We start from the raw sequence: 14,626 nt of genomic DNA on the forward strand, positions 1-14,626 counted from the left end.
TCAACAGTGTTATCATGAATAATTTTGGGAACTCTATATGGACCGTTATCAAGCAGAAAAAAATTGCGACACAAGCCTTTTGCTTTGTGAAAAATACGATGAGACCTAATTAGCACCTTTTGACCAACTGACAAAGTTTTTAAACAACCAGGACGTTTTGCTGATTTCTCTCTTCTAGTAGCCGCAGATGCAATATTTTGTAGAGCCAGGTTGACAACTTCAGAATGCCGCAGTTTCTGTGTAGGTGGAAAAGGAACGATTTCAGAAATACGATTTGTCGGTGCTTTATTTTTTAATATCAGAATATGCAGTAAAGAAGTTGAATCATCAGGGAGTTCGTTCAGAATGTTTTGAAAAATATGAAGATACTGATCCCACGTTCTGTGATTATGATGACAATAAAGACGACACAATTTATTAATTTCCTTCATCCATCTCTCTGACGCGTTAGATTGAGGGTGACAAAGTGAAATGAAAATTGGTGTAATCTTGCGACGCCGTCTTTAAGAATATGTTTGGTGAAAGCATTAGATACTGAACGAGCTGTTGCTTTGCTTAAAGGTGTAAAACACACATATTTTGATGTCAGTTCCACTACTACCATAATGTACGCAAAACTATTAGTAGAACGAACCACTGGACCGAACAAATCGACTGCAGCCATCTTATTTAATCTCGTTGGAATGATAGGAAACAACGGTGCTCTGTGGGAAATAGTTGGCAGCTTAGCCTTTTGACATAATTTGCATTTAGCAAGAACAAATCGAATACGTTTTTCCATATTACTGAAGTAGCAATTTTCTCGTAATTTGTGAAAGCATTTTCTGGGACCAAAGTGTGTATAGCTGAAGTGTGTATACCAAATCAATTTATTAACCCACTCATCAGGAATGCAAACTAACCAAATCGAGTTGTCAACCGATTTTCGTTTAAAAAAGAATATCATTACGAACTAAATAATACTGTCTAATCGCTACACTTTCCTTTCTCCTCCACTTCTCCTTAATGTCCTTCCAGATTGTATCCTTGTTTTGCTCCTTAGCGATGTCCTGGAGCGAAGACGAAATAAAATTTTCAAACGCAACACCTTGAATATACATCAAACAATAATTGTTTTCTTCGCAGTCTTCCTCAGCACTTTGTTTCAAACCCATAGGTGCATGTGATAAAGCATCAGCAATAATATTAGAAGAACCCTAGATGTAACAATACTAAAATCAAATTCCTGTAGATACAGTGCCCATCGTGATAATCTTCCATATGTTAATTTTGTTGACATAAGAAATTCCAAAGCTCGGTGATCGGTGTAAACCTTAGTATGTCTTCCATACAAAAATATGCGAAATTTTGTGAAAGCCCAAACAACAGACAAAGCTTCAAGTTCCGTGACCGAATAATTCTTTTCTGATTTAAGGAAACTACGAACACCACATTTAGTAGTAGGAACAGCAAATTACGAAAAGCGTCTAGTTTCTCTGGATCAGGAAGAATACCTTCTGTAGGAATAATATGACCAAGAAATTTCACCTGTGAACGACCAAATTCAGATTTTTCCAAGTTCACTGTAATGCAAACTCTTGCAAAAATACGTAATAATGAATCCAAAATTCTGTTATGCTCACTTCAAGAACGTTTAGCAATAAGAATATCGGCAACATATGAAGTAATATTGTTACGATGATAAACAAGCAAAATTTCATTTAAACCACGAATGAATGCTGCTGAAGATACAGTAAGTCCAAACGGTAATTTCCGAAATTTATAACAGTTACCAAAGGCTAAAAAAGCAGTGTATTTTCTACAATCAGTGTGGAGTTCAATTTGCCAAAAACTTTCACAGAGATCAATTGTGGATAAAACTTTAATTCCATGGAAATGTTGAAGAAGTTCATCTAAATTTTGTGTACGGTCAGTTTCAGGAATGATGATATTATTTATCTGTCTGGAATCCAGAACCAAACTAACTGACTCATCCTTTTTAAAAACGACATGTAATGGGCTGGTATAAGGACTGACTGCTGGCTCAATGATGCCTTGATCTAACATGTATTGAAGTTCATTCTTAACCTTGTCTCTATAAGCCAAATGAATAGTGTATGTTTTTCCCCGAAATGGTGTGTGTTCTTTTACTTTAAGTAAATATTGTAAGCCTTGTATTGTTCCTGGGTGATGACTAAATACTGTAGCATGTGAAGTCAAAATTTGGTGTAATTCTTGTCTTACAACGACATCTGTCACTTCAGCCTTGTTAACCTTTTCATTAATTAACTCTTCACTATTAATCATATCCATCACGTCTCTGTATCTATTGTCATTCTCATGAATGAATACATTGTCGTCAAAATACTCAGCGAAAACATCAGAAATAAGAAACCTGAAACAATTTGTGTCTGATTCAGATTTCGTTACACACTCGAAAAATCTCAAACATCTCGGCATTCCGACAACAGTCAAGTTCACACTTCCTTCCTTAAAGTTTAACATTGCTTTATATATGTTAAGAAACTACAAACCTAATATAATTTGTGTACTGAGTAATGGAACGATAGTAAAATCAGCAGAAAATCCATATCCTTGACAAATGAAATTTAAGTTGATCTGTTGTTTGACTTCCACACTTTTTACGGAAATAGCTCCTCGAATTGTGGTTTTAGAAACAGGTAACACAGGACAAGCAATAGTTCTTACACATATACGAAAAACTGGTTCACTAATAACATTCAGTGGGCTCCCAGAATCTAAAACCTCAGTGAACTTATTCTTACTCACACAAACTTCAATAACAGGATCTAAAAATGCGTCTACATTATTTTCCTTTTCGTCTAGCAAAAGATCTCTCATGTCTTCCAACCGTATGTAGTGTAAAGTCGTAGTGTCAATGCTTTCTGAACCGTCTATATTGCTGCCAGAAGCCGAAGCTACAAGTCATTGTCGACTGTTTGAGTCACGTCTTTGATTATTCGCGTCACTTCGCGGATCAGTTTCTACGATTTGCACTTGTCTCTGTGAATTTCTGTCACGTGGAGGATACCAGTTAGGTCCCTCCTGTCTGTTGGATGTAAATTCTTGGTTGTGTCTGTTATTAAAATTTCTATTTTCCTGGCTATCTGCATGACTACTTCTTGTGTAATTTCGACTGTCACTTCTGAAATTATTGTTAGGTCTACTACCCTGGTTATTTCTGTAGTAAGAACTTCTGTTATTGTATGGATAATTTCTGTCTTGATGATACCGATTATAGTTTCCGTATGATTGATCATTCCGGTAAGAATTTCTGTTATTATAATTGTCTGTGTAAACTCTGTTAGAACATCTGTTATTGTCATAAGGCTGGTATCTATTGTCCTGTTCGTTTCGGCAGTCATTTTCAAAATTACAGCTATAACGTCCGTTCCGATCATTATCCCTTTTCTCTGAAAATCTATTGTAATTACCGTTACTGACAAAATTACAATAAGTTCCGTCGTCGTTGTCATACTCAAGTTCTTGTAGCAAAGTCTTAAAAGTTTCAATGTCGTCTTTACATCTTCCAGCTAAAGCAATGTTTCTTATCGATTGTGGCAGCTTAGTTAAACAAATACCAACTAACTCAATCGGTCTATAAGGGTTGGAAAGGAATTAATTCTTTCGAATCATGTCTTCAAAGTATTCTGCCGGCGTGCGGAACTCAGAGTGTTTAAAATTACGCTGCATAATAAGACTATGCTTGACTGCCTTGCGTGTTTTCGGACCAATACGCCGATAAAAATGCATGATAAAAATCATTTAAATTATTACAATCTCTAATAAGTACGCGCATGAGCGTCGCCGTTAGTTTTCTAAATATCTACACATAAATTCCAGTTTGTGACTTAGTCGCCAATTTGGCGGAAGTCGTACATAAATTGATCTAACCATGAACATGGATGTATGTCAGTATTAGAATTGCGAAAGATCTTAAATTTCCGAACAGTTAAAAAGTGTTTATAGTCAAAGTTCTCGCCTCGTGGCGACAAAGACCTACCGCGTCAGTCCCAGTCCGAATGTCGATTATTGTCAAGTTCGCGCGCCTCTCTTGTTGCATCTCGTAAATGAAATAAATTATTTTCTTCCAAACCCCCCGCTATCAGTGACTCTAAATTTCTTCTACTGTCTCTTCCTACGATTTCGCTTTCAATTTGTTTAACTTGCTTTCGTAAAGCCTCAAATTCCCTTTTAACGCGTTTATTAAATTTTCCCTGATTTTCGACATGTTTATTTATATTCTGGTACTCTTCTGTTTCTGCAAATCGCAATGGAGCTGTATCATCTGAATCTCTGACCCATTTAAACTAAGACTTGTCAATTTATCTGGCATCTCCTCAACTTTTTCCGACAAGTCACCTATTTGTTCTTTCTGTTTATTTACGTCTTCCGTAAGTGTCGCGACTCGGGTTTCAGTATTGACACATTTAGTAGTTAACTGTTCATATTGCTGTGTTAGGTCATTTATTCTGTCATTTGGTACGAATTCCTCGATTCTTTCAAATATTTCTTCCTTATCGTGTGCACGTTGTAAATTTAACTCTGAAAATTTTTGTACTATCACGTGATCTCTTTCTTCCTGTTCCTTTTGTCTAATTTTTGTTGAAGTTAATCTATTATTATGAGTATTCAAAATCGGTTGTGCTTCTTCTCTAATTTCTTTCTTTAATTCATCTTTCATGTTTTTAAAACATGTCCCTATTCGTGAATCTAACTGTGTTTCCATTGTTCGCATATCAGTTTTAATTGTTCCTATTTGTGATCCCAAATTTAATACTGAACTTATCAACTGGTCCATATTAACTGGTTCGTAATTCTTTTCGCCCCTAACATTTCCCGTAAAACTAACTTCCTTCGTCATAGCCGTAAAGCTATCTCTGTTCGATACTATTCCAGAATCTTCTATCGTTAATCTCGTATTCTGAAAATTTTTCGATTGTGAAAAATTTTGAACTGGTTCCGGACTATTTTCCCGGCTTATTAAATTGTTCTCCACTTCATTATTCACCATACTGTTCTCCTGTGTTGGCGAGTTCGCCATGTTAACAATTTCGTTATTCTGACTATCCGTCATTCTTGCCCTTTTCATCGATCGCGTAATCATTTTCAAAACATACAAAACTCGTCACTATACGAAAATTACACATAATATAACACTTTATCACCAACAATACCATCCACACGAAATGCTTCCCGACAAACACGATTAACGAACAATTAAAACCTTCACAAATGCACAAAATTGTCAAACCCGTATACAACACATCAAAAATTAAATTCTACAAAAATACCATCAGAAGAATGACAAGGCAACTACAAATGTTCAATTACAAAATCTACACGTGCAATATAGACTACAATTACTAAACTACAAATTATTACAACAATACTACTGTCTACTACTATTTTTACTGTCAAAAGAATTCCAAGGGACGATCAGAAGCAGCGGTCGCCACGTGCATGGGGGCTTAATTAAAAACGAAAAGACTAATATTAATGAATAATGCAATAAATTTAGTAGCTCTGTGGCCGGTTACGTAGTCTCGTAACCGGTTGACCCTGACTAGTATTAGCACGCAATCTGACTGCATAAAATAAAAATAAAGAATGACAAGGAATTTCCATTAACACAATTGATTAATTAAGTCCCCTGCAACTATAAAAGCTACGAAACAACAAAAGCACAAGTGTAACTGTTCTGTGTGTGGTAGTGTGACTCAACGCACATGTATCTGGCTCGGTTCTTTCTCAATACGACAAAATATTTTAAACACCATTTACAATGAACTAATTGAAAAACCAGAAATACTATAATTGCACATAGAAAACAGAATTACAAGTCTAATAAATGAGCACGAGCCAGATGCTTTGTTGACTGTACCTGTGAGCAAGAGGGATTGTCACTAAAGAAAACTGTAATACCTTTTTACCTCATTATATAGTGACGAAAATATTCCATTACACCAGCATCATAAATCAAAAGCCCATCTCCTTTCTCAAACATATTCTGACAATTGCAGCTTCTTCAATCTATACATTACACCAACCGAACAGCGTCTACTCTGTCGCCGAACAAAACAACAACTGCCCTCGACATCCTCTGAACTACTACTGCCCAGTGGAGGTGGCGGAATAATAATCTTTGCCGCAATCTCTGGCGTTGTGACTCAGTGTAGCCACCTTTCAATTGTTATAACACACTAAAGTCAGTATTTGAAACGAATGTTAACACTGCGAAAACAGGGATAGAAAAAAGTGTTCACGATTTTGTTCGCCATAAAAATTATCAAAAATTTAAATAATTTAAATTTATTTTTCCATTACAACATGAACAAATACTTCCAATATCATAAATCACTTGAAAGCCACGAATCAACAATGGTTTAGAGTTATTTTCAGCTTCCAAACATGTGAATTTGTATGTCTATGTAGATGAGGAGGACGTTTCTTGATAAGAAAAAATACACTCTGTGCAACGAACTCATTTCTCTTCGCTTGCCTCTATAAGTGGCAACAGGAATAAATTTTTAATAGTAGTTCCAAATTTCGTGACGTGTACGAAAATAGAATCTACAAGGGAGACGAATATACGAACATAGCCAGATTTATTATAATGGGCGCTGGAGCAAATAGACCAAACCGTTGACTATAGTGATTATACGCCAGAAACAACAACACACGACTGAAATGAAGTCCAATTTTATTATAATGACCGCTAGAGCAACAAAGGCCAAACCATTACTATAACGGTTACCCACAGAAACTACAGTACACAAGAAAAATGAAGTGTAATATTTGAACATAAACCACTGCTCGCACTATGGATAGCAGGCTGTCATTTAACTGCTGCACTAACTCACCTGAGTGTAAAAGGATGAATTCCCTCTTACACGAAAGATAAGCGTGCTACAAACGCCAGATTCTCTCAACAAAACCACGGACTGAGGTCGCTTATACATGCACTGTTAAAACATTTCCTACAGTGTAGAGTAAATCCTGAATGTTAGAAGCAGAGAACGCGTCAGCGAGTACGTGGACGTAATGACACTGGTGCAAAGCAACGCTGGGGAGGTCTAGAAACTGTGGATGTGTCTTGAAGGTAGGCTTCGAAATGAGTCGGCCGATCGACAATTATGCTTACGTTCGTCATTTTTTTATATTTTTCGTCGTTCCTTAATTGCTTCCACATTCTTGTAGACGCTGTTCCTTTAATGCAACTAAATTAAAGGCTGTTTGTATTGCGCGCTTGACTTCTTTTTATTTGTGAAGTATCTTCAGTGGCTATTTGTGATCGTATTAGTGCATTTGTGCCGTCCTGGACTAAGTACAGCTCCAGGACGGCACATATACGCTAATAAGACCACGAGTCTCCACTGAATATGATCCACAAATAGAAAGAAGCGAAATGCACAATACAGACAGTCTTTTATTTAGTTGCGTAAGGCGAACCATATCGCCAGGAATTTGTTTACGTTATTTGTCCAGGGACTGTATGGACATTTACGTAGTTGGCAGGTAGGAGGCACGAAAGTTTTTTGATGCTTGGTTGAATGCGACCCTGCTTATCTCACAAACACCCAGGTATGCAGAACTTAAGGACGAAAGTAACATTCGTGTGATGTGTGACTGCCAAGGAACACAGCTCGATGAAACTTGGACAATATTTTGAAAGAACTGTTACAGTATAGTACAGAACTTAGAAGAAAGAATTCGTCGGGGTGTGATCACCGCAGACAGCAATGCATGCTCTGCATCGTGCTCACAAACTGGTCATAAGTTTGGTAAGGCGTTCCGTTCCTCCGTTAGTGCGGTTGACAACTGATGGACAGGCGATGGCGCTTGTGGACGTGTTGCAATGCGTCTTCCCAACGCATCCCACACATACTAGATGGGATTTAAGAACGGGAACGGAACGGACTGTCCATTCGCCGAATATGCTATTGTTCCAAGAGCTTCTCCATCTGCGTTGTTCGATGCGGTCTGATATTGTCATCCATAAAAATAAAGTCAGGACCGAATGCTCCCCTGAAAAGACGCATAGGGGGAAGGAGCACATTGTCACAATCGCGTTGACCAGTGGGTGTGTAATCGTTAAAGATTTGGAAATCACTTCGTCCATACAGCATTTTGCCTTTTCACACCATAAGACCTGAACCACCAAAACAACATATTCGACAATGTTCCTGGCTGCGTTACGTGTTCCCATCTCTCGCCGTACGTACAAAACCACTACTCATACTGAATCTTATCCGAGCATACCGAGCGAGATGGCGCAGTCGTTAGCACAGTGGACTTGAATTCGGGAGGACGACGGTTCAAATCCGCGTCCGGCTATCCTGATTTAAGCTCTCCCTGATTTCCCTAAATCGCTTCAGGCAAATCCCGGGACGGTTCCTTTGAAAGGGCATGGCCGACTTCCTAGCCCATCCTTCCCTAATCCGATGGGACCGATGACCTCGCTGTTTGGTCCCCTCCCCCAAACGAACTACCAACCGTCCGAGCACGCGACCTTATTCCTCGTTGGTCCAGTCCCTGTACTCTTAAAACTATCGCAAACTGTACAGTCTTGTTGGATATGGTTGCAACTGCTTCTGCCGTTCGATGTGCGTCGTTCTTGCCTGTTGCACAATGTAGAGGTCATCTGCTGCTGTGGTTGACATCTGCATGGTGACTGCATGGGGGTAGTTTCTTTGTCCGATGGCTAAAACATTGTGCTCTGTGATGTGCAGCCTGCTGAACACGTCTGGGTGACCTCTTTTTTTCCATTTTTTAATGGGACTTAACTTCTGAGGTCATCAGTCCCCTAGAACTTAGAACTACTTAAACCTAACTAACCTAAGGACATCACACACATCCATGCCCGAGGCAGGATTCGAACCAGCGATCGTAGCGGTCGCGCTGGGTCACCTCTGGCAACATGTTCCCGCACTTTCGTTCATAATCACTCAGTAGTTATTATGTTACGATACTTTATCTACCTCGTCCTTAATTATTGCAGAACGATGTAATTAAAGTTGTTGATGCCGTTTTCTGGAATATTTTTTTAACGACTAAGTTTTGAAAAATGTTTTTGATTGCTCGATGAATTCTCCGTGTAACTAAGCGTGTTAAGACATTGATGATTTTTATTGCCGATGTTGGGAATACTGACGGCAGCAGAGAGCCAAAACGGTTGATCCCTGTGAAACGGTGCGCACCCAAGTTGCACGAGTCACGTCATGACAGATGATACACAAACGTTACGAGCTACCTCCAGATGGCTCTGCACTGGCGAGGCGCCTCTTATTTAAGCATCGTGCGACCGTGGTGTCGGCCGCATCCTCACCGCGCGCCGACGCCGAACAGTCGGCCTCCATCACTACGCGCCACACAAAACTGCACATCACCTCGCAACGCAAAGGTAGGCGGCGGCAGAGGCTGAGCTCCAAAGCATATCCTGTCACAGTTGATTACTAAGTAATCAGTCTACACAACAGAGTTACAACACCTAGTGTTGCATTTACATAAAGTCAGTTTACAAGTCGGCCGCTGTGGCCAAGCGGTTCTAGGCCCTCCAGTCCGGAACCGCGCTACTGCTACGGTCGCAGGTTCAAATCCTGCCTCGGGCATGGATGTGTATGATGTCCTTAGGTTGGTTAGGTTTAAGTAGTTCTAAGTCTAGGGGACTGATGACCACAGCAATTAAGTCCCATAGTGCTTAGAGCCATTTGAACGGTTTTTTGAACCACTTTACGAGTACGTGTAAGACTGTATAGTTCCCTCTAGTTCCTTTTACTAGCGGTCCCTACAGGTCATACATGTTTAAAGAAATTAATTATAAGTTTTGTGGAACAATGCTAAAAAAAATGCTTGATGATGATCAGATAGACCGAAACCGGTAACAAATGAAGTAGCTTTCTTTTATTAGCAGTTCATGGTGTTATATAAACATTACTTCCCTGAGATAATTGATCTTTTACTGTGTTGATTTCTACGTGACGAGCGTGTACATCGTAACTCTAGATTGTCGCTTAGGTCCGGTATTTAGGTTCTCTGCATCTTAAGAATAATCATCCACGTTCCATGTTATGCATTATTTCTAACGTCTCACTAAAGAGCTCGTTAAGCTGTTCTGTTAAGATCTCTTAGTAACTAAATCAACAGCTAAAGAATCGCCCAGCCCGTGTTTAACAGTGGCTATATTTGTTTCCTGTGTTCTGTATAGACGAGCTACGTAGCCTGCCAAAACGGAACGAGAATTCTCGCAGTACTAATGCTGTTGAGAAGTACAAGTTTCCGTGTAAGTTTCCCACACAGAACTGTGATTCGTAACTGTGGATAAACTTAGTGGCAGTGGGAGAGCATTTTTATTACAAATGGGCTCTGACCCTCCGTTGGAACCCAAAAGCGACATACATTCAAAATGATTCTCGCAGAATGAAAAACACAAACATTTGAGCAGTGGAAGAAAGGAACTCCAACTTGTATTGTTTCATCCCACATTCAAGCATTTTCCGCCGCAGAATAGTATATGACCTCAAGTAAAATATATTCAAGTGGTCCTTGAACGAAGGAACACGCATGAGTCGGTGAAATCTCGTACTGCCTATTTTATTCACGCTATAACATACAAATAATAAGTAAACAGGTAGAGTGTGCCGAAACAAAGACAAGTTTAGAAGTAAAAAGTCAAGTATTTAGCCTGTGACACTGTCATCTTTATGAAATGAGTAGTAAGGAGCTGTGGAAGACGTTTTGTTGAGACCCATTAAACAAATTTGGGTCAGTTCAGCGTAGTTAATTGTGTCTTGCAAGAGGCGGACTCTTCGTAACAAATATAGGTTTGCAGCATGGAAATAGAAAGAGCTAGAATATGGGGAGGCTTGTTCTCGACGCCTAATGCGCTTGTTGCCTCATCAGTTTCTTCCAGTGACTAGTCCCAGATATTCGACTGTCGTGGCCCTCTCGTTCCCTGTATCGATTCGCCACTCCCGCCAATAGTATCAAAAAGCTACCAAAGATATCTCCTAAGTTAGAAACATACACTAATCGGCTGGAGCATTATGGTTCTGAGAATTAAAAAACCTAGGTGAAATGTAAAGGGCAAAACAGTCATACTATGACGCGTTGGTATGGATTTACGTGGTGCTTCAAGAGGAGTAGTAAATATTTCAGACAGTGATGGTGTACACTAGTTCGAATAAAACATTCCATATAACATTCGTTCAGTTTCTACTGGTTACAGAGATAATTTTTCATTTCGTACGTCAGTACTCCAGTTACTGTGGGTTTATCTACTTATTATTAGTTTTGTTTGGAAACCCACATACCTTTGAGAAGACACATTCAAAAGCGCTCCTCTCAAAATATGTGAAGCGGATATCACAAACAGTCAGTTGATTTGGCGCGTTGTGTTATCTCATCGTCCTACAGGAATCTGTTATCTAAGAATTTCTCGAAAACGAGCGTCCAGTAGTATTACAAACGGTTGCTCTGGAAACAATGTTGGGTACGTTCTTCCAGCATGAAGGGACCCTGCACGTGCTAGTGAGCAGGTGACATCATTTAAACCTAACATTCGCCGGAAGATAGATTGGCAGAAGTAGTCCTTATCCCTTTAGATTTTTGTGTGTGGGTATGGTTGAAAGAGAGACGAAGTGATCGTTCGGATTATGAATAGTGCTGCTCTCATTAAAGAACGCCACGAAAACATTGGGAAAACTACACGTGGTATTGTCAAGAGAATACGAAAGGCATTGAAGTCAGAGGTGGAACGTATAATAATCAACATGTAGTAATAACAATAAATAAAGTGGCCTCAGGCTGCAGTTATGGTGTTACAAGTTTTACTGCATGATCGATTTCTAGACCTCCGACTCACTCTCAGATGCGCCTTTGTGCACATCTAATCGATGGTTGCTTGATACTTTCCCATCTCACACAGATTATCAACCGAAATATCGGTAACCACATCCTACGTCCGCAACGCAATGCAAGCGACACTACACCGGAGGGCAAGAGACAAAGTTGTTGTCGTCGTCTGCAGAGAACAGGAAAATAACGCCTACGATGCCCCGCGGCTAACGCCAGTTATCACCGAAACGGCAAGGTTCGTTAAGCTTCCAAGTGCTACCTCCATCAGGATCTACCGAAACTGAATGTTGGTGAAACCGTTGGCATGTCGTACCCATGACTATTCCAAGGTGCGGGTATTGCAGGATTACCCGCTCTCTAAAGCGGAATAAGTGACTGACTATATATAACGCAAATGTTAGTAAAGTTAATTGCTACGGAAGTGATATTACTTTTACAGAACTCTATTCATCGTACGTCGGTGCAAGTATGGCTTAACGACAGTAGTCGGTATTCCATCTTTATCGACTCAATGATGTCGTCAGTGACAACTGCAATGTGATCAGGAGCATCTTGACTGGAGAGTGGAACAGTGGAAAACTTGTCTAACTAAAAGAAGTTTGACGTACGGCACTGTTAGTTGAGGATTAGTTTCATTCCACTGACTGGAAAGCTCTCATATATTGGGACCTTCCTTCAGAGTGATGGGTTCCTTAATGTGTCTGTTGAGTATTGATGGCTATGATAAGATCGTGTGGCACATAGCCCACTATTGCCGAACAGCATCAATGGGCTCACCTAGCGTCCTATAGCCGAATTAGCATCGCAAGAGACTACCGACAGGTTTGGTAATCAACCCAAAGTGTTGGTGAACAATCTGGTCGTTTATCATCCAACTAGGACACTAGCTAAACTCTGTTGATGAGAAACTTTACCCCAATATCTCCTCCCTTGATGACTAAATAATGGCGTCGATTTTTTTTCCCATCGCGACAATTCGAACCGGTAGCCTCAACCATCATGCTTTAGTGCCCCCAGCTACAGTGATTTGCCGTATGCCGTTATATCACCTCGCTCACCTAATTAGCACAGTGTTGTAAAACACTTTTACCATGGAAGGTACACAGAGAACTGACGGCAATATTATTATTTTACTGAGAGTAGAATTTTGTAAGGAAGACCGCACGAAAATTGCAGGTAATGTTTATCCTATTTCTGATGATTACTTATCAACAAACATTCATGACTGCAAAATATCAGTCAACCATGTTGGTTAAAATCACTATATCTGATGACATGCATCCCTTAATGGTTAATGTTTCCCCACTGGACACAGTATTTTTTTAGTGATCTGAGAAGCGTGATAAGTAATTCCCTTCAAGTTCTTGCTTATAACGACGTTTGTCGTATATCGTCGAACATTAACTCACAAGAAAACACCATGACTTCTGTGTCGCCTGTGCGAGGTCTATTCGAAAGTGTTAGTACAAAAAAAGGCCCATCAACTGTTGACAAGCGATCTATGGCAAGAGATTGCGTGAGATGTGCAGGACGAAACCTTCTACGGTGTGTGTTACGCTCATGTGGACGTAACTGGCAGACTAAAAATGCTACTAATAAACTTGCTCAGAATAAGATAGGATTTTCCTCAACAATAAAAAAAACTGTGTCTAAGCACTCACGAGGGGGAAAGCGAATATGATGAGCAGTTGTGTTAACATTTTCATAATAATTCAGATGTTGCTAACGGAGATTATTTGGATGTGGTAGCATGCAATAGGATGCAAAACAGAGTGTTAATGAAGTTTATCTGTAAAGTGGCAAACTGCAATACAGAATTCTATAAAATTTTACAGTACATTTCGTAGGCACAAAATACGAGGGTTGGAACTTTAATAGTGCTAACTATTTATTTACAGGTCGTACAAAATAGATACATGTTTCAAAGTTTTACTGACCTTCAAAGTAGTAACCAGCATTGTGTATAACCCGTTGAGAGCGATGTGGAAGTTGTAGGGTACTCTTAGCAGTGCCAGTTGTGTTGGAAGTTCGAGCTGGTTACTACTCTGAAGGTCAGTAAAACTTTGAAACACGTATCTATTTTGTACTAGCTGTAAACAAATAGTTGCCACTATTAAAGTTCCAACTCTCGTAATGAAATATGCAGAATTATATGCGTGCAGTTATTCGTGCGAGTGTAAATATCAACGTCAGAGGACTGCCTGACGGATGGTGGTAAATCGACGTTGTGGAACAGTATGTGTAGGTTATGAGTCAAGGAGCAGCATTTACTCCTCACTGAAATTTATCAAAACCAAAGTTCGCACTATTTCCGAAACTGTTGTAGCCCAATTGTTCCACTCTTGTTTGGTATACATACGCATTCCGTAGCTCCTATATATTGGATTCTACGTAACAGATTCCTTTCTGACGCATTGTTGAAGCGCTTTACCTACGTACGTCCTGAAAATCAAATGGCTCGATACTGAAAACGGAGCCATTACTAATTACAAGTTGAGCACTCTCACCCTACAGAGAAATAAGACTGTGGCATCGTTTGCTCTTTTTTCTGAACTTGCTGCTTTGCACGGAATGGCAATCCCTGCGTCTTACGCTTATACCAGTTTTCTGTTTTGCAACGAACAACTGCTTCCCGGTATTCAGTGCAATTTATGTGACGCGCAATTTTATGTCAATTCCGCATTATGTCATTATCGTACAAAGTTCAGCGAGCAACCTTGAAAGAAGACAACATCGTTCTTATTGGTAAATGTGCGTTACCTGCCCGTGG

The 14,626-nt window shown here is 39.6% G+C and overlaps 1 protein-coding gene across 1 annotated transcript in view; it reads left to right on the forward strand.

Annotated features, from left to right (window-relative positions):
* Positions 1–9,310: 9,310 nt before the first annotated feature.
* LOC124595176 (sodium-independent sulfate anion transporter-like) overlaps positions 9,311–14,626 on the forward strand; it is a 185,033-nt gene continuing 179,717 nt past the window's right edge. Inside the window, exon 1 of the mRNA XM_047133789.1 lies at positions 9,311–9,403. The gene's annotated coding sequence lies outside the window, so the exon portion shown is untranslated. The remainder of the gene's footprint in view (positions 9,404–14,626) is intronic.

This window comes from Schistocerca americana, chromosome 2 (assembly GCF_021461395.2).
Source record: "Schistocerca americana isolate TAMUIC-IGC-003095 chromosome 2, iqSchAmer2.1, whole genome shotgun sequence".
Classification (NCBI taxonomy): Eukaryota; Metazoa; Arthropoda; class Insecta; order Orthoptera; family Acrididae; genus Schistocerca; species Schistocerca americana.